At 35.5% G+C, this 22,103-nt stretch overlaps 1 protein-coding gene and 1 long non-coding RNA gene across 2 annotated transcripts in view; both read left to right on the top strand.

Annotated features, from left to right (window-relative positions):
- The window catches only part of COL5A2 (collagen type V alpha 2 chain), a 128,246-nt gene that overhangs the window by 8,928 nt on the left and 97,215 nt on the right, over positions 1-22,103 (top strand). The window lies entirely within an intron of this gene.
- LOC140696428 (uncharacterized) lies at positions 12,234-21,746 on the top strand. The gene is made up of 3 exons (XR_012072748.1): positions 12,234-12,442; positions 15,207-15,334; positions 21,690-21,746. It is a non-coding gene; the product is annotated as an uncharacterized lncRNA (long non-coding RNA).

Raw genomic sequence — 22,103 nt, 5'->3', positions numbered from 1 at the left:
GGAATTTCACCAGATAATTTGTAGCTCTGAATTCCTTTAATTAAATCTTTGTTATTCAATATAGTTGTTCTGTGGCCATCAGCATTTGAGTTTTTCATTATGGAATTCTAAAAATATGGATGCTTCTCATAGCAAATACCTTTCATTTATAGAGATTTAGTATTTTCATTTATCTTAAATAGTAGTTGTATACTTATTTTTTGCTCCTGAGGTAGAAGAACCTATCAGATTCGTTTATGCTAGTTTGAAATTATTTTTAAAGCTTTTCTTTCTCATTCTTTTCAGAGCTTTCTATTCAAGAAACGATTAAGTTACAGTTTAATTCAGAACATTATGTTTCTCATATTAGTGCTAAATTCTTAACTAGAGTTTCTGGTGGGATGGACTGGTGGACAGTGGACTTAACTGGTTACCATGGGAAGATGAACTACAAAGAAAAATTCCTAGTTTTCTGGTCTTTGGCTACAAACACAAAACTTCTCATTATAAAGAAGGCTTATACTTTGTGAGGGCAGAAGGGCACTGACTATTCTAAGGCAAATGAGATTCTTATGTAAGAATCTTCTTTTACATGGGTTTGTGCTGGAAAAAAAAAAAAAGACCTAGTGCCAGAGAAGGAGGAACAACTAAACATTCCATCGGAATCTTGTGTTTAAGCTGTAAGGTGCTACATGTGTTATGTCTTTCTGAAGTGTTCACAAAAAACTCATTTCTTTCTCCAGTCCTACCCCATTTCCTCTTAAATCTTGATCCCTGCGGATTAGATTAGGCATGCGTTTGTTTGTGCTTTAATTTTTCTCCCTTAAGCACAGTAAAACTGAACTGAATTTTGCTGAGAAACAACTAATAAATTCCTGAACCAATGGAGTTCTTATTAGCCTGGGAAGATTTCATGCTACTTAAAATCTGTTTGTTTTATTTGAAAAGAAAAAAAAAGCGGGGTAATTCCTTTATGTAAAGAATGAATCAAAATTAAAACACTATTAGTTCTCTAGAGATTAATCAGTGAATACATTCACCCTCCATTGACAATGTTTGTGTTTGAGTATTTGGAGGATGATGAAATAAAACTAAAGTAGTATTTTCATGATAATTCAATTTATATTTTAAATGACATTTTGGCATATTTAGCATATAAATGTTATAAACTTGTTAAAGCTACACTCACCTGAGCTACCGTGTACCCCTTCCACATCTGTTCCACGAATGCAGTGTTGCTAAAGTCCTAGGAGGATAAGAAGGTCCACTTAGAAAACAGTTTTGAAACAGATGACTTTTAAATTAAATTTAATTTAATCTATTTAGGGAAGTGTGCTTTCAACCTCCTTTCTTTTGAAGGAAGGGCATTCAGGAATCTGCCTGAGAATCTCAAGATCTCACACTGTAGCTATATCTGGATGTTGTCACCTTCCCAAATTTGGTTCAATTTACAGAATTTTTCTTCTAGCCTGATTGCCTGTCTAAACTTAACCTGTTTGGTGTCCTCTTCTTTTTCACTTCATAGGAAACTAATACACAACACATACCCTCTCTAGTCATTATTCCAATGCACAGTTTAACAAATATTACACTTTTGTAATGTGAGCACATTATATGGTAATTTGCCTTTTATGATTTTTTCCCCCCAATATTCCCTGGCCATCAGAATCAGCTGACACTGTGGCTCTAGGTGAACAGCCCAGTATCAGATGGTCTTTATGGCTCACACTGTAGGCACATGAAACACAGCTGTCATGGACATTCTGTAATTTGTCCATGGAGGGTTCCACAATCAAGTCATTAGAATCGCTTCACATCCATCCTAATAGAAACTGAAAGTTGCTTCAGTATAATCAAAATGGAAATTTGCCCACTGGATTCTCACTGTTTCTGAAGAGGGCTTTTGAGTTTCTTCTTCAGGACAGAACCGTATGTCTGCACACCATATGGAAGGCATAAGTGCATGGGAAGGTGCATTCTCTGGGGTGCACAAGGATACCAGGTAGCAGCTGGCTCAGACAGCCTCATTGAAAGAGTACATTCCAAGAGTACTGTAGGGCTCCATGATCATATCTATATCCTGTCTTGTGGGATTCATTTGGAGAATTTCAAAGAGGTTGGGGAAGTTTATGTTGTCTCTAAATTTTGGTTCTTTGATTTCTCAAATTTTTTAAATTTACCCTATAATCCTAAAACATTGTCATTTTAGAATAAATAAATAAATAAATAAATAAATAAATAAATAAATAAACACTACCACAATCCTGTGTCTCCGTTTCCACCTAATAGCATATATATGTTCAACTAGGCCTACAGGCAATATGAACAGGGCATTGTCTCAGAGTGAGACTTTTTAATTCTGGGAAATTCCCTCAGTTCCCAACTATTACCATTTTTCTACACTTAGAACCTTTAGCAGTTTCTGCATTTGGAACCTCTCCTTTTCCATTTGCTGTCAATAAGCAACTAACAGAGCCTGGGATTCTGGAGTCTCACATGAGTTCTGACTTTGCCGTTTGCAACTTTGTAATCTCGAGCAAGTTACTGATTTCTTTGAGATTCAGTTTTCTCATATGCATATTGAAAAACTGCATTAAAATTCTTGGCACTTTATAGGCGCTGAAGAAAAGTGAATAATATTCTTAGTTCTTTTAGGATGGATTCCCTGATTGGGCCATTGCAGATTGTTTTCTCCGTGACTAAATAATTTTTATCAGACCATTCCCGTTACTAGGTTTGAAGGAGAAAGGATGGGGGAGCAGTGACCCCGAGGCACCTGGGGCAGAACAGGGCGGGAAGGGGGAGGGGACTGGAGAGAGGTATAATTGTGAGATTTGAAACGGTAATAAGGAATTTTTATTCATTTCATGTTCTCCCCTTGGGCCAGGTCTGTGCTCTGCTCTTGGTTATTCACAAAGCAAGTCAGGAAAAGCAAACCGGTAGAACCTCTGAAAATTATACTTTGGTATTAGGATGCATTTCATAAACTTACTGGTACATATACTCACTTAATTTTATTCTTTTTCCTAATATAATGATTTTGGCAAGTGTTTGTACTTTTGGTTCAGGTAGAGGTGTTCATGAAAAGCGAAGCTATACTCAGTACATAAAGCATCTGTTTACCTTCCTGGTTATTTTATTGGTTCAAGACAGGCTTAGTTGGACACTGGGCAGTGTTTTTATGAGGGATGGCATGCACCTCCACCTGGGTGGTCAGTGCAGAGGAAGGTGCTGAGTGAGCTCATTCAACTTCTACTAGCTCAATGTAGCAACAGGGTCCAAAGAGTTCTAGCCCTGAGTCAGACAACTGGAATAAAGTCCTGACTTTTTTCTTATAAATTCCTTATGAATATAGTGTGTTGGCGCCTTAGTTTCCTCATTTATAAAACAGGGATAATACTTTTTATTTTATTATCTCACAGGTTCAAAATAAAGAATTCATAATATCCTTGGAAATTCTGTGTCAGATTTAAAAGCCTCTATAAGGGTAATGTTATTACTTTGGTAAGCTTTTACTGTAATGAAAAGTTAGCTGAATATAAAATAAGTGTTTTCTTTTAAGTAAATGATAATATTTATACTTCAGAGGAGTATGAGACTCTTCATGGAAATGAAAGAAAGCAGAATCGGTGGGGTTTTTTACACCTTGAATCGAGGAGAGCAAAACACCTTGTTTACATAATTATCTAGAAAACCCCCAAAGTCCTCAAATAGGAATTAAATAGGAAAAAAATAAAAATAGAGACTTCGACTTGAGGACAAACAGAACAGATGGAAAAACAAAACATGATTTTTCTAATATAACTGGATTGCAGTCTCTCTACAAGCAAAAATGTAGCTTCCTGGCAGAAGGCTGAATCCATTATTATTATTACTTTTCCCCTATTCATCTCTCATCAGGAAGCCTATCTCGAAATCAAAGTTAAGCTCTAAGGGACTGTTTGTAGCAGGGGATCCCTTTTCCCTGGGTCAGAAGGTGACTTTGAGCTAGAAGTTTAAACTGGTGACAAATATCCACAGCAATCTGAGCCAACTGTTTAGACAAAGGGTCCATCATCCCTCAAGCCTGTCTACTTTCTGGTATATTTTAAGACTCTCTACTTGTGCAGAGAGAAACATGCAGTTAGAGAGATGAGGGCCTCAACAAAATAGACTGTTTCTTTCTTTCATGAATGAATTGTTGAAATTATTTTAAAGAAAAGCTTCTAAATTAAAACTGGACCAGGACACAGGAAATCTGCATTCTAATTGTAGCTCTGTCATGAACTAACTTGGTGATTTTGTGGAAGTGACTTAAATTCCCTGGGCCTCAGTTTCCTCTTTTGTAAAACCTGTGATATATTATTCATGGCCACTTCCTGTTCTGATAATGTGCGACTGTAGACTTATCCTTCTAGACATTTATGTCCCCAAGTTCTGTTAGAATTTCACTCTCAGGCATTCTGGGCAGAAAACAGCCTTTGTGAAAAATGTCTTTACAAGAAGTGCCTATGTCTTAATTCAGGTACATGAAAAATTTAGGTTAAAAATCTGACAGGAGTTTAAAAATGCACTCACGAATGCTTACATCTATGTTAAACTCAGAAGTGCCAGTGGGAGAAAACTGTCAGGTTTTAGGTTAATATCCTCTTCAATGAGTGAGATATACCTGGTCATCTTAAAGCACTTGATAATAATTTACTTCTTTGGGGGAATATAAATCCCATTCTGTCCTCAAAACCCATTAGCCTCTGGGGCAGTTACTTTCATTCCTTCGTTATTCATTAATTCAGTAAACATTTACTGAGTACCCATTGTTTACCAGGCACTTTACTGGATGATCCAGAAGAAAATTGTTAATCCTTTCCTCCTAGGAAGCTAACTGTCTAACAGGGACGAGTAAAATGAAAAACAATACCACGTGTCCTGTGCAGTGTTGGAGGCCCACGGAAGGATAGGGGCACTCTAGCAGACATCCCTAACACATACTGCCTGTGAGGGAGAGGCCCGGATGGGAGGTCAGGGAGGGTCTCAGAGGAGGGAACATCTGAGCAGAGTCGCTCGCCTGCATTCACCGCATTATTTCCTTTGTCTGTATGCCAGCCTCTTCTTCACACATCCGCATCCTCCACATCATAATCAAGCCTGATGTGTATCCTCTTCAGAACCTTTTGATTATCTCAGATATCTTTGCTCTTTTCCTCCAAACTATAGCACTTCCCCTTTCTTTAATATATTTAGCACCTCATAGAACCTTTTCTGCATTATCCGTTGTTTTAGTTTCACTTAGTAAATGTCATTAATCTCTTGGTCATATCATGTGCTCCTTGAGTGTAAAGACTATTTCTCAAACCCAGAAAGTCAGATGCAGATTCAGTGCTGTGCATTTAATAGGTACTCAATAAATGCTTGTGATTAATATTTCAAACAAAATATATTTCCCTTGATGGTTTAAAATCAAATGCCTTCTTTCCATTAATTGTCAGGTTGTTGCCTAGTTACATTACTCGATCTTGCCTGTTTTTATATACATAGCAAGAAACTTTAAAAAATGGAAGAGGTTAGCTGTATTTAGTGCCTTTTTGTGTAAATCCTCATAAAAATACATACTTCAAAGCACACTAATTGGCTACTAAATAGAAACAAAATTTAATTTTGTAACTTACCTATTTCACTTATGGTGATTTTAGTTAGGCTATGGGGACAAAAGATGATTGACACACTATCCTGCATCTAAGGGGCATGCATAATGAGGAGAATAGACATAGGAACAGATAAGTATAAAACAAGGTAATAAATATGAAAAAGAATGACATAGGAGTATCCAACTCACCTGTGAGAGCAAGGGTTGAATTCCTGGAGGAGACAGATCCAAAATTTAAATGATGAATGTACAGTAATCAGCAGAAATGAGACAAGAGGAGCAAGAAAACATCATCTAGGTAGGGTGGAAATGCAGGAAGAAATACTCAGAAGTATTATTTAGTATTGTTTTGCAGGAAACTACAGCTGCTTTAATGGTTTGGAGAATGGAAGGTAGGATGATCTTATTTATTATTAGAGACGATTTTTTGGATAATTTATTGATTAATTATTTATAAATTCAGTATTTAATCATAGCAGAGACAGCAGGTAGACACTGTTTTCTTTCTTTCCCTCTTCACTAGGAATCTTAGTTGTAAAGGGAAGAAGAGATATAGGCCCATAGTTAGAATATGGCGTAGAGTCAAGTGAGGATTTTTGTTTTATTTTGTTTTCACATGACAGGATGGGATGTTCATAGAGTGAGAGAAACAGGCCCTTGGAGGGGGAGATGTTGAAGATACAGAAAGAAAGTTGAATAAAGGTCAACCAGGATATAGAAAGGCACAATGTTGGGTGTAAAAGGAGAAGAGTTAGCCTCGAAGAGGAGATTGGTTAGTGTATCTTTGACATGAGTTGCAAGGAGGCAAAAATGCAGTTGTAGCTTCAGGTGGAAGAGATGTGTTTGGGGTACGAGGAGTGGGAGTGGGAGGTTGTGATAGTTCATGCCTGAGTACATCAACTCTTTTTACTGCCTCAATCATTTTAATGCATCAATTTACATTTAAACTTAATCAATTGAATTTAAACAATTAAATTACATGTACTGGGCTGTCCTTTGAGACCAGCTCTTCTACCATTGCTCTGTTTGTGCTAGCATGATGTAAATATTACGTTATCAGAAAGTTATTTGCTTTTATTGTGAATGTTGGTTAAATATCAAACAGTTGCTCAAAATGCTCGCACCATGATACATAATGTTTCTTTTTCTGATGGGGCAATGTGCTGTGCTTTTGGATAATCAGCTTCTACCTTCCATCAATCTCTAACTCCCCCCTCTGCCTCACCCCTACTAAAGGTTAGGTGTTACCAAAAGGATAAAAAGAGATCCACTTTCCCAGAGGCAAGGGTAGGGTTTTCTGTGCTGGTCAGTGGTCTATATTCAGTTGACATTTACTTGTAGGGTTTTCTGCCCCTATTAATAATAATATCACACTATATCTAAGTAGGACTGGACAGTTCACAATGTACATTCGCTCATTTGATGTACGAGTAAAACCCAGACAACTTAGCTTACAGATGAGGAAACTGAGACTCACAAGGGATAAATGATGCAGTGAATGTTGACTAGAGGTGGCTCCCAGTCTAGGAAGGACTCTTTCAATTGTATCTCATAGAAAGGGGTAAAGGAAAGAGGAAAACAGTTTTAGTTACCAAAAAAAGCACTCCACGCTACTATATGAAAGTCATTTTTGTTCAGTGTCACATTCTTAGAGACTTCAGTGAGACCAAACTTGTGACAGACAAGATTGGGGAAAGCATAATTCAATTTTGCAGGAACTTAGATTTTTCTTCTTTAGACCTGGAAGTTAAGGATTGCACGAAGATTTGTAGTTGGGAGGAAATAACCATACAACTGTTAATTTGTCCAACTAAAAATTTTATTTCTGATGAAATAGGAAACCTTGTAAGCTGGAATCTGCATAGAGGTGAAAACAAATACAATCACAGGTTGTGTTACAGTCAAGAGCCAAAAGTGACCTTTGGAAAGAAAAAAGAATGCTGGTTTAGCATTCAGTCAGATACCTCTAATTACTAGGCTTCATGTCCTGGCTTTATATGCTACACTGATTATAAAATTAATGAAACAGTCTTAGACCAAATATTTTACTGAGTGCTTCCTTAATCCCTGAATCCTAAGCACCATGTTAAAAATTGCAAGTAGAAAGAAGAATAAGAAATGATCTTCATATGTAACTGTTCCAATCTGAGACATACAACTAGTTATATATTTTTGTAGAGAGAAATGATGTATGTATAAGTAACAACATGCATGTAGACCATCTTAAGCTGTTTTACAAATTAGTCAGAAGCTTTAAACATCAGACATCTGAACCAAACATTTTCAGTGGGAGGATGTGCAATAAAAATGTTTATTTGCTAAGGAAATATTTTTCTTCCTGCTGTAGTGACATTTTTGGTCAAAACATTTGTAAGAGTTTCCAGGAAGGTAGTTACAAATGAGTTAAAAATTTAATCACCTGCAGAAATGTTCTACAAATTTGTGTAAGTGCTGCCAGTGATAATCACTAAATCTGCCAATAAAAAATATTTGTTTTGACTTGTGTGTACCAAGCCATGTGCTATGGTGCACTTAACTGATATATTTTTTAATAAATTAGGAAGTAGAATCCTTGATTCCTAACTTTGGGAAATTTCTAATTTAGTTGGAAAGTAAATGCTTGAATTAATTAGGCTAAGAAATAGGGTATGTAATATGAACCAAAATACATTGCACTTTTGTGAATAAGCCTAGAGTTGGTTCAGAAGAGGGGGAAAATCAACTGGAGTCGTCTGGAAATGAGTGAAGTTTCCAGACGAAGCAGATGAGAGAATATAGTATTGTGGAAGCTCTCAGAAGTGTTCTAAAAAGAAATCAACAGTAACTGTATCACAGAGATCCGAGGGAAGGGTGATGGAGGAAAGGTACTGAATCTGGCAATGTGGTGTTTTCTGTTCTCCTTTAAGAGTGGTCGTCCAAACAGTTAAGAGTCAAAGCAAAATTTCCAGAGGTTAGACTTCTGGTATATTCTAATATGTTGATTTCTGAGCTAATTTCACATAATAGACATTTAGGCCATATATTTAACCAGATGGCTAATTTTAGTTCTATGTTGTTTTCTAGTCCTAGGGATGTGTTGAATATTATTAATGAAAAATGATGGATTTGATCTATTGGTGTTTCCATTATGTTAATATTTTTAGTGCTAGGAAGTGGTAGTAGTGCTGATGAGTTATTACACAAAAATAGAGCTCTGTGATCAGTGGGTTAAAAAAAGAACTTCATAAAATTCTCATTGGCTTGATGATATTTAACCTATATGTGATAAAAATACTTGTTACCATTAAAATAACACAAATTTCCATAAATAACTCAGTAAAGTCATTACCGTGGAGTTGGTCATTGTACATCTCTTCAGCTATTACTGTGCTGATTCTCAGAGGTTCATCTGTTAATTACTGATATGACTACCTAAAAACTTTGACTTTCTAATTACAATTCAGCAAGTATGTATCAGACACTACTATGTTTCAGGCATTACGTGAGGCTGTAGGGACACCACCGTGTGTAAGACATAGTTCCTGACCTCACCAAACTCACAGTCTGTCTAGAGAGAGAGGGAAATCAAATATATAGAAGGAGAACGCTTTAAAATTTTAATTGTCACAAATTAAAAAAAAAGCTTATTATTTTAGTGATTTCATTGATGGTAAAAATATTGTTTCTTCAAACCAGAACATACCAGAGGAAGTAGGGCATTTTGACCAAACTCTTGGCAAAGTTTTATTTCAAGCAAGAATACCACAAAACATTTAGTTTCACTGAAGAATTAGACCACGTTTTATTTTTGTCATCCAAAGCACATGACATTCCAACGTACCTGTTGCTGTCTGAAATACACTGAAATAGACAATAGCCAAGGTTTGGATTCCATGTTGTCTACTCTGCCCAGTCAGCATGGCAAAGTGGTGCAGCTGTCACTTCCATTAGCATAAGAAATTAACAGAATCCTCTGTTGGTGATGATTGTTCAAGATAATTGATGAAATTGTATTCATGTTCTTTTTGAACTTTTTTACTTAAATGCCCTTAGCATGCCCTGTTAGTGAATATTTCAAATTCTTCTGTACCACTATTTAGTTTTCTACTTTTGTTTTGAGTTAAACTTCCAGATGTGTTATTATTTGTATATACTTTAATAAACATAGGAAAAAAACAAGTTAGAAAAAAAGAAAGTGAATTTACACAACTTTCACTTTTCATGTGATCTAATAGTTTTAGCATTATTTGTATTCAGATCTTCCTATATCTTACAAAACTCATTTAGAACATGTGGTGTTCCTTGTGATCTATCTATATCTATAGTTTTCATTAAATTGTACAGAACGGTTAGCTGCTTGCTTCACTGTAGCCTGAGTACTGAGGGCTGTTTATTGGGGAGATGGGTGAAAAATATAGAAAGTCGTCAAAACCATTACCTAGTCATATTAACAGTTGCTTAGGCTGAATTTTCCATTTTGTTACCAGATGTTGTTTTTCATCTACCATGGCAACTAATCCTCCATCGTATTTCCATTATTTTATTGCAGATTTATTAGAGTAACTTAATAGACCATATGCTTATTATATTCCCCAGTGTGAATTAATACTGGATTTTACACTAGCTATTTTGAAAGTTTCAGAAGATGATGTAACACTGGCAGTTTGATAGAATTTATTCTTACATAACAGACTCAAATATTTAGCATAAAACCATAGCTGAGACACATCAGTATATTTTGGGGTATGTAAAAGTAACATTAATTTTTTTCTTTTAATGAAAAGAAAATGTGTGATAATGCATTTTCTGCATCAATGTGTGATAATGTTCTACTTATGTAATGCCAGTGACTCATTCGGCAATCTCTTCAACAAAGCAGGATAACCAGATTCTTTTTAAATTGATATACAAAGACAAGACTATCAGTAGATACCAGAAAACTGAGTATATTTGAAGATTTCAAGTCTTGACAACTCCTTATAAAAAGACACTATATTGAAAAGAATAAATAATATATTGGTTTGTTTTCAAGTGTAATATAAATTATAATTTTATGTGTTTTTCATTCTTTTATTTTTAACTTCTACAGTCTTTAGTATACAAAGTTAAACAGCGTTCCCTAAAAAGGAAATTTAAAATTCATTTATTTAACAAGTATTTATTGAGTGCAATGTGGCTACAATTCTGTGGCTCTGAGAATACAGATACAATTCTGTGGCTCTGAGAATACAACAGTGAGCAGGTCTCTGACCACATGGGGCTGGAATTCTACTCCAGGGTGTGGCTGGCAAATCATGGCCCTTCAGAGAAATCTACACTCTAATCTGTGTAACCTGTGGATACTGTTACTGTGTAACCTGGGTAACCTGTTACTCCACACAGTAAAGGGGAATTAAGTTTATAGATGGCATTGTGGCATTATATATTGCTTATTAGCTCACTTTAAGAGAGGGAGATTAACTTGGATTAACTGAGTGGGCCCAATGTAACCACAAGGGGCTTTATAAGAGAAAAGAGGAAGAAGAAGAGATGTAGTCGGGGAAGATGTGATGACCGACGCAGAGGTCAGAGTCAGAGAGAGACACATGAAAATGCTAGTTTGATGGTTATGAAGATTGAGGAAGGGGCCACGTGTCATGGAATGCAGGTGGGCTCCCGAAGCTGGAAAAGGCAAAGCAATGGATCCTCTTCTAGGGCCTCCAGAGTGAGTGCATCACTGCTGACACCTTGAGTTCAGCCTAGTGAGGCTATTTCAGACGTCCGATCTCCAGCACTGTAAGATAATACATCTATGTTGTTAAGACAGTAAATCCGTAGTAATTTGTTACAGCAAGAATAAGAAACAAATTCAAATATGAAAGTGGAAGAGGGAATTGGAAGAAAGGAACAGAGAGATGGCAGTGTTAGATGGACTGGCCTGATGTTTCTGGCTTTGAAGATGGAGTGGATCCATGAGCCAAGCAATACAGGGAGCCTCTGGAAGCTGGAAAAGGCAATGGAATGAATTCTCTACTGGAGCCACCAAAAGGAATGCCAGCACCTTCATTTTGGTCAGTGAGACCCATTTGGGATTTCTGACCTCCAGAACTGTAAAATAATAAATTGGTGGTGTTTTTAGGTCACTAAGTCTGTGATAGTTTGTTACAGCAGGAACTGAAAATTAATACAATGGAATAAGACAATATATGAGCAAAATATTTCTTTTGAAAAAGAGATATTCTCAGTTACTAAGTGGCATAAAGAAATTAAAACAGAGTAGGATTCTGAAGTTATGCCAGCCATAAAGGAAGGGCATGCCAGGCAGAGGAAGTAAAATGTGGAACAGTAAGGGCTATAAAATAAGTGAAACAGAAGGATGGGATGTAGAACATTTAAAAACCTCTCAATGGGCTTTAGAGACATGGTTGCCATTTTATGTTAAATACCCATAAAGAACCATTCTTTCGTTCATTTGTTCGTTCAGCAAGCATTCACTTGTGTCAGGTTTGATGCCAGGTAACAGATATACAAAAGTGAATACGACAGAAATGCCAAACTCATGGAACTGACAATTTGGTGAAATTCTCCTTTTAAAAATATGGTTCATTTCAATGGCTTCAGAAGGCCTCTCTATGTAGAGAGTTTAACTACATTTTTGCATTGTTCTAGGCAGGGTGAGGGAAGAAGGGAATCGTCAGGATTCTGCTACGCTGGGTACTGGCCACCTGTTCAGTATCAAAGACATTTTCCTGGTCATTTTGTGAAACTGATTCATCCTTTCCAAAAACGTGAATCACATCAGTGGAAGAAACAGGAGTCATGACTTATGACAACCCCTAGCCAATGAAACTCATCTTCAGTAAAATTTAAGTCCTTCTACCAGTAAGTCTTGAACTAGAACTTGATCTTGATAGTGTATTTTTGTTGTTATTGCTGCTATATATTCATTTCATTGGTCTTTTGCAGTTTATATTAGTGATTATTGACTTTCAACTATCATGTCCTACAGGAGGAAAAATAGAGTTTCTGGTAAAGCTACCTCCTTTAAGGAATTCAGAGAAGTGCGTGTGGTATATGCTTTTTTGTTTGCTCGATCATTTGTTTTAATTTTTTCTTTTTAAATTATTTTACTTTGGAACACTATAATATTAACTTATAAAATACATCATTATTAAAGTGATAGAAAGTGCCAAAGTTTGTAGTCAGTGGGTTGCAATTTTCCATAGCCAGCAAATATGGGAAAGTTGTTACTCAAAGGTAATGTGGAATCTCAGGGGGTCTATATGGGAACTACCTTTTATGGCAAATTCATCTTACTGGTGAAAGTGATGGAGGATGATTTCCAGATGTTGAAATGCTTGTTTTGGCAACTGCTCCAGAAAACTGAAACATGTCTTGCCAGAACAACCAGAAGGGATGTGAAGCACTGATGTAAGAGGGATCAGGCACATGGCAAGCATGACAAGAAGAACCCAAAGAGTATAGATACAGGGAAGATAGTTGAGTCAAGAGAGCAAAATGCTGAGCCACATTAATTGCATGTAGTGAAAGTATGCCTACCTCTGTACTGGGATGTCTATGCAAGCTTACCACTGTGATGCACCCCACTTCCCCCTTCTTATACCTTAGTATCTTTCCTGCAACTATTAATTCAATGTGTCAATCAGAAAACTAATGTTTTTTTTAGATATTATGGGGTAAATAACACCTGCGTGACTGGAGTCAAACAAATTTGTCTTCAAATTCTGGGTTCATTATTTGCTACCAGGGTGGCCTTGACTGAGCTCCTTAACCTCTAAACTGTCCAGCTTATTTATCTGTAGAATGGAGGTTATATCATTAACAAAGGCCTGTTGTGAAAATCAAATGAAATAATACATGCGAAGTGTATGCGTGGATGAATTTTTTTCCCTTTTGTCCCCTTCAGCCAACCTCCAAAATTAGCATTATGTTTTTGTGCAGTTAGAAAAGACACATTTTCAGAAGACATCTGAGAATTGAATGTAATGTTACAGATTGGATATTTTTAGCCAGGTTGACTTTTCATGAGCTCTTGTAAGAGAATTACATGGGCAACTAGGTAGTCTCTCTACATATCTGGCACCCTCTTGGAACTGTTTCCTAAAAGGCAAAGAAAACAAAAATCCATCCTTGATGAGTTATTTCCTTTTACGCACTGAATATCCACGATGCTTCTTTTACTCCAACATTCTTTTAACCTATGTATTGATTTTAAGATGCAGGCTATTGGTTGCCATCCCAATCAACCAGTTCCAAGCAGTTCCAGATGGATAAAATATCCCATCTATCTTCACATCTTGATGAGATCTTGGACTTTCCTTTCTAAATCATTTTGATTTCTCCCCTTCCCCCTACAATTCTCTCTGCCCCAGATCTTTTCTGAAACAGAGATTTTTTTTCCAACCTCTGTGTTAAGCCTGGTCCTGGGCCAGAAAAAGCCAGGCTCTTCCAAAAGGCCAGCCTCTGCAGGGTTTGGAACCTAAAAACCTAATTCGTACTCCAACTATTTTCCCAAAGGGTGGAGTAACGGGAGCCAGGATAACAGGAAGAGATCCCTGTGGGGCACTAGCTCATTCCACACCTGGACATTTGGCTGCGTTCCTCTGTGAATTTGCTGTGGGAGCTTTGAAGTCTGAATTCTGAGCTGAGCTACACTGTATGTTGGTCTTTCTGCCACTTAGCACATTAGCTGTCTATGCCCTTTGCATGCTGATTTCTCCAAAGAAACATCTCAGAGACATAAATATCAGAATTTTTTGCTTTCATGATTTGTGTAGCCTGGAGGTCATAGGGTGCTGACCTTACCTATTACTATACTTGGAGTTAGAAACTTTCAGCATAAATCCTAGTTCTCCTATCTACTAGCTGCATGATCTTCTGTTTTTCTTTCAGTTTTAATACATTTTTATTGAAGTACAGTCAGTTTACAATGTTGTGTCGATTTCTGGTGTACAGTACAATATTTCAGTCACATAGGAACATACATACATTCGTTCTCATATTCTTCTTCACCATAGGTTACTGTAAGATATTGAATGTGGTTTCCTGTGCTATACAGTATAAACTTGTTTATTTATTTTATATATATTAGTTAGTATCTGCAAATCTCAAACTCCGTTCTCTGAGATTTGGAATAATTCTGTTTACATTGTAATTATTTGCCTCTCTCTCCTTAGTGACTAAAAGATAGAGATAAATAAAAAATAAAAGATTTTTATTTCTGTATATTTGTCTCAGCCCCAGATCTGGCACTTGGCTGGTCCAGGAGAGCTGTTCAGGATGTTCTTATGAGGGGGGACCTCCTAAGTCATCCTGCAACAAATCCAGATCTCAGACTGTCTTGTTCTGTGTCACTTTGAGCAAGAAATTAACCTCACTAAGCCTCAGTTATCTCAGTAAAATGGGGTGAAAGTCATTGCTTGTCTAGCCCATTTATCAAACAACAGAACAAACCTACAGCATTTAACACAATGGGTTGGTCCTATGGATTAAGTTTACAAAATTCCTTAGCTTTTATTTTTATTGTAAGTACTCAACAATTTTTTAAAATGAATGTCCTGAATGAGATTTTCTTTACCTAATAAAAATTTTTTTCTGCATTAAATGATTATGCTTTTTCTCCTAGGAGTTTGAAAACAGTATTATACCTTGAATTACAAGGTTTTATCCTTTTAAGTCTCTTAAGTAAGGAACAAAACAGTTCTCTTTCTAATATAAATGCTAGGATCATAGACCCAACAATACAAATTGCAGGTGAGTTCCATAGTTATGTGATTTTTTTAAAAAGCAAAGTTATTTTTAAAATAAAAACACATTTATATCATTTCTTACTAGGATATGTAAGATGTGTTCAATTTAAATACGCTCATTGTGAAAAGATGATAAGCTAACTGAAATGGAATTTTGTAAAAGCAATAGCTAAATGTCAGATGTTTATTTGAATTTTAAATTATCTAGACCATCACTTCTCTTTAAGCATTTGCCATACATTCATGTCTTCATTCAGGAATACAGTAAAAAAAAGACAGTCAAAGCCCAATTATTGCTTTTCCTTTTCTATTGCTTTTGTTGAAAGAATCTGTTTTCTAGACTATGAATGTCTTCACTCTGAAGATTGCTTTGTTTGTCATTATACCTTTATTAAACATAAACCATAAAACCATTTTGGGACTGGCTATAAGACCATTTACCATAAAGATCATTTTAGTTTAAAGAAGGTACATTTTGGAAGTATGTTCAGGGAAGAATATGGTAATTCTATTGTAAATCAAAAGGTAAAGTGATTGAGTACATGTCAAAGAAGATAAGATGGCCTTGTTAGTGCATCTTAAAATATTTGAAGGAATCAGTTGTGTGGAAATGAACTAGATCTATTTCTTGTAACTCCAAAGCCCCATATGGTAGAAAGTATAAGTAGGTTGATTTTGGCTGCTGGGTAATCCATGACATGGTCACTGAATCACACTAAAGGTTGCTCTGCTCTTACTTATTCATAGGAATATATACTCTAAAATGCCATGTGGGATTCCCTATGGAAGATCTTTTTAATGATTTGACCTAACTGAAGATAAAATGGGCCCCCATTAAGGTGGTGAATTCTCCATCTCTTGAAGTAACCAAGCAGACTGATGAATATCAGGGAACATTTATTGTGTATACAAAACTCATTATCTTTCAAGGATTTTTTTGTTTTAATGAAAGAATGAAATCCAAGCTTGGTTTAGATTGTCTTAAAAGATAGAAAATAATGGTAGCCTACAGACATATTGATATTTCAAAGTAACATTTTAATCTTTAAGAACTTTTAAAGGGCTTTAAAATCTACATCTTCAAAGATATTGTGTCTCAATTCTAGTTGACTAAATTTCAAATAGAAGTCTCTTCTATGCCCCATGTCACTAGGATTTTTATATTGACACAACAGGAGATTTGTGTTTGTGCCTCGATATGTGACAATTAGCAGGAGCTCTGTTCACTTCCTGTGCTGTTGCTTGTCATCTGAGAGCACTTTGGACGTAATTTATTGCCTGTTAAGCCATCTCCAAAGTACAATTGTAATTTAGGAAACAATCACAACCGTTTAGTGGCTGAACAATTGGTTGCTTTCATTTGACCTTGTTATGGACTGTGAGCCTGTTAGTTTGATTCCTGAAGGCACACACATTGTTCAGGAATGTTCACCAGTAATGAGTGAGGGCTAGTTTTCCATATTGACCTCATACATAATTACATAAATTAAAGCAAACCATAACAACTGAGGGTACACATAAAATACACTTCACAGAGGGATTTTAAAGCCTTTGCGCTAAGCTTGAAATTACATAGCCATATAGGACATATATCATTTGTGAAAAGTGTATGTTTAAGTTTCTACAAGACTTTACAAAGAACACTAAATAAAAGGTTCTATCTTAATAAGAGTTATCATGAAGTTTTTCTCTAGAAAAATTTGGCTATGAAAGAGGAATGTCAGGGTAGAAGCCTACATTTTTATTCTGGTGGTTAATGACTTGATGATAGAAATTTCTTGTGCTAGCCTTCCAAGCTATCTTGAAACCACTAAATACTTAAAAAGGAAAAAGGACTTGTAGAATTTAGATCCTAACCCACTGGAAAGACTAGCCATTTTTAATTCACTTCATTTTCTGTATTATCAGAATATGTTAATATTTAGCCAAGTCCAATTTAAAATTATAATTAACCTTTATCATATGTGATTTTTTTGGTTAATAACATGGCAGATTATTGTCATTTTTCATGTAAAGTATCACATTAGTTTTTATTCTATTATACTTCTGCAAATGAAATTACATTTATGTGACTAGTAGGGTCCTAGACTTTCAGAATTAAGTGGAATTTAGACCCAATATTAAAAATATTTACAACTAATTTATTTTAGGTTGTGGAAAACCCAAAAATTTTAGTAATCAATTAAATATTAATGTTCCAAGGTTATTAATTGGCATAACTTCATTTATTTCACTTTCTAAACAATCTAGTTTGAAGTTTGTAGAGATTTAGTTCTAGTTGTCTTCACCACTAGTTCCTGAAACAACATATAAAATATAATGGTGAGAAAATCTTTATCTTAAAATTCACATATCAGGTTTTCTTTTTGATAAGAAGACAGTAAAATGGTTTTGATGGAGAAATAACATTTTTCATTTTTCAAATTTTTATTGGAGAAGAATCAGCATTTCTTGTAGAAGACCATATTGCAGTTAAAATAAGTTTAATTACCACTCAAATATTTTAGGAATTCCATCTTTGGTTAAGGCCATGGTCTATATGATTGGATCAAGTTTGTACAGTAAAGATTCTTTGTGGAAAATGAAGATTCAGCTAAATCTACGATTCTAGAATATGTGGGAGTGAAAGACTTTCAAAGGCACTAGCAAATATCTTTGTACTTTGTCTAGCATTTCTAGGTTTAGCTAAATCTTGATTGTTGCAGTACTTCATAATGTTTTAATGCCATGTAAGAGGGCAATATGGATTTTATGTTTATTACCAACTTTATAATGTTCTTTTCTTTTCAGTCCTATATTAACATCTTTGAAATCTCAATTTACACCCTCCGTGACTAAGAAGACTTCGTTGGCCTGTCACACGCTTCTTGGCTTCATGTTCTCAGCCTGGAAGCCCCATGTCTTCTGTATAGATTTTTCCAGATGCATACCTCCTTGAGTCTGTGCTTGGCCTTGCTGGATTTTTTTTACTTCTAAGTATCTTTCCTTAGATGTGGCAACCTGAGCCACATGATATATTTCAGACCCAGCTATAGAAGGGCCTTCTTTAAGGGTCAGATACTATCTTTTATACTTTTCTCTTTTCACGAATACACTGACTTTTAAAACTGGCATCTTGCTGGAATATCTTCAGAGATAACTGTGCAAAAACTCAGAATATTTTTCTGAGTCTTTCCCATCATAATGTAGCTTATCATCTAAAGATGCCTCTTCCCTCAATGAATGGCAATTTGTTTTTCTGCAAATGTAACTGTATTTTCTGCAGAAAAGTTTATTAGTCCTTTTATCTCTCTAGTAAGAGCATTGCAGAACTTTTCAATGATAATCACTCACAATTTGGGTTTTGAATCCCCTGAAGGGTTTAGGATTGTCTAGTAGTGATTCTAAGGATTGGTGACAAAATGCTTAAAAAAGTTTCTACCAGCTCATTTGATAGAGTCCCAGAAAGCATGAGAGAGGAGATAAGCCTTCTCTTCCTCCACCTCATCCTCCTCCATCTTCTCCTCCTCTCATCTCCTTACCCAAGGGACTTTGCTGGGTGCTGGAATATTGGGGAAGGCTTCTAGACAGATTTGAAGGTAAAAATCACTCTCATGATTCTAAAGAATTCTCTGGGCACTGTTTGTCTGGAGAAATTACAGCACTCTGCTCCTTGGAAGGCACCAGTATTTGAACTTTTCTACCTGAAGAAATACTTATTTGGTCCTCCTGCTGTTTCCTGACTCTAAGCCGGCTCCCTGTGCATATCAAAACATCTTCTCAAGTTCCATGGTGACTCAATATTCAAGTAGTTTTGGTATGAACTTTGTCAGAGGCCTTTTGAAAATATAAATAAATTACATCCACCAGTTCTCTCCTGTCCAAATTGCTTACTTAGCCTGACAACTCTAATAGGTTAGTCAAGCATCGTTTCATCTCCAGGACCACGGTTCCTCCGTGAGTTGTTGTATGAAGTATATAGTTATCCTCCACTGTGTAACAAATTCCATAACATTGCCTGGGTGGAAATGAATCTTAGATTTGCCAGGTCTTCACTGGATTCTGTGTTTATGAATAGGGGTCATATTGACATTTTACCTTTTCTGGCTTGGCATAGTTTGTTATTGACAGGTTAAAATATCTTAGCTCACTGTTCAACATTGGCTTAAATTCTTTCATAATTTTTGTGTAGATGCCATAGTGTCACAGGTATTTATCTTTGCCGAATTTTCTAATGAAGAAAACACTTAATGTATTTTTGGCAGTTTGAATATAGTACCTCTGATACGTCTACCACAATATACAGTTTAAATGTTGAAATCATGAAGCGAATATACTAAAACAAAAAATAACTGTTCTTAGAGTATTCCGCACCCCCCATGCCATTTTATATTTAGGATTCTGTAGTTGGATATCTTCTTCTCTTTGACATTTTTAACGATCCTTTTCATTAGTGGCTTTGATGTTCCTTGTGAGATAGCTTCACAAATATTTTTCTGGTCTGCCTAATTTCTAGTTGTATCTGATCTGTCACATTTTGAAATCATCCTTTTTCCCCTTGATTTCGAAATCTTTCTTTACATTTTACGCTTGTTGCTTTACTCTCTGTAAAGTCAGTTGTCACTGTAACAATTTGCCAATTTGCTGTAAAAGCTTTTTCTTTTTCTCTCTTTTTTTTTTCTTTTTTTCTTTTTTTTTTTGCATCTGGCTTGTTTTTATGATTCATGACAAAAATTTCATCTTGGGCTTCTAATGCTGTATTTTAAAATAGTGTCCAGACTTTCTGTGGTTTATTTTACTTTAAACTATTCCTTTCAGTTTTTTAAAATAATGGCCACATTTTCCTAAGCTCTCTTTCCTAAAATTCAAATGATTTTATATGGCATTCCTTCTTTTGCCCAAATTCTGAGCCTAATTGTTGTAAATAATGAGTATACAGAAATGGGCATTCATAATACAGCCTGCATCAATTTCTCCTCAAATCTGTCTAGACTCTGAAAATTCCATGTTAGCAAGCAGATGTCTATAAATCTTTTGTATTCTTGCATTTCAGTGTGAATTCTATCTGCCCATGAGAGAATAACAATATAAATCCACATGATTATTAATTTATCAAGTATTTTCACTTTCTTAATTGTCATATACTATTCGGGTTGTTTTGCTTGAAGTGGTTCCCTTGGCATTCAGAATAAGGTTCATATTCTTTAGTTTAACAATCAAGGCCTTTGATAATTTGATCCCTAATTACCCTGTTTTCATTTACTTCCCACACGAGCTCTTCCTTTTCTCTCCCAGTGAAGTTCTTCTGAAATGGTGTCATTTCACAACTCCGTATCTTCTGCCAGTTCTTCCTTGAAATACCTTTCCCTATTTTCTTCATTGTTTATATAGTCAAATATAATCAAGATGTCAACTATAATCAAAATGTTGGCTATAGATCACTTTCCAGTTGAATTGCATGTAACTTTCCTTAAATCCACAATCCTTTGCCTTCTATGTAATTCTACTGTCTTGCCCTGTGTGAGTCCAGATGTTATAGTCAGCACCTTACTCATATACACAATAAAGATCATTTATGCCAAGTCTTTGAGAATTTAATAATTTAATTGAAGATTTAGGGTTCTAACGAAGGGTCACATTATTAAGGACTTAGATCTCAATTGCTTTCTTTCTCCATCCTTCCTCTCTCCTCTCTCTGTGTCTCCATCTCCATTTATCTCCATCTCTTTTTCCTCCTTTACCTTCCTTCTCAGAGAAAAAATGTCTTTCCTTATATTATACATTTTTGTAGCCTGATCTCACCTTTCATACAGGTTTTCTCCTATGCTCTAAGCAACTCAGCAAATATATTCTTTCTTTTAAAATACCATGCTTGCCCAATAGAAATCCTACTGAATAAAATCTTCTTTAGTTTATTACCTAACATTAATGCCCACAATGATCTAGGCAACGTAACAGGCACCAATTATATAGTGGTGAAAGTGCAGATAAGACTTTTGCCTTCTTGGAGTTTCTAATTTAGTACATGATCCAAACAGCAATGCATAGCTACAGATTACTTGATTTGGATCTCCAGCTGGATTTAATGTCACTCCTATGGCTACCATAGCATCCAATACATACTTGTACTACATGTATCCATACATTATTCTAGTTGACTATTTGTGGGTTGGTCTCCTCAACTAGTCTGTAAACTTAAAGGAGAGATGATGTCTCATTTCACTTTGTGTTCTTGGACTTAAGTATAGTGTGTTCTACTGTAATAGGTATTTAATAAACATTTGGGATTATATGAATGAATCATCTATATTTTCAGCTTAGCTGCATTATTTTAGTGAACTATAGTATATTTTCATTACTATATTTTTACTATTAAATAGGAAATTTAATCAACACTGCCTTGAACCTGTGTAAAGAAAACATTAAACAAGGAAAAGATGCTCAATGAGTAAGTTATTAATTTCTGGTGTAAGTGATTTCTCAAATTATTTTCTTCATTTAAGTAAAGTTTATATTGGATTCCTGGATTCTATAGTATTTTTAATGCTTTCTAGATGCAAGAATCCTAATATCTTCTCGTATCCCACTTTTTCAGAGTCTGGGGTAAGGAAGTCTTTATGAGAATAAAGAAACATTCACAGCTTCCATTGTTCCATAATGTAGGAATTTGGAAAGAATTTTGTAATACTCTGAAGGCAATGCTGGTTGTGGACTATAGTTCAGCCTTCCGTGAGGTTCCAAACTCACAGAAGGGCTAGTTTAGTAAGAATCACTGTAATAGGAGGAAAATTGTG

Source organism: Vicugna pacos, chromosome 5 (assembly GCF_048564905.1).
Source record: "Vicugna pacos chromosome 5, VicPac4, whole genome shotgun sequence".
Lineage (NCBI taxonomy): Eukaryota > Metazoa > Chordata > Mammalia > Artiodactyla > Camelidae > Vicugna > Vicugna pacos.
This window is presented reverse-complemented; position numbering and strand designations above follow the sequence as displayed.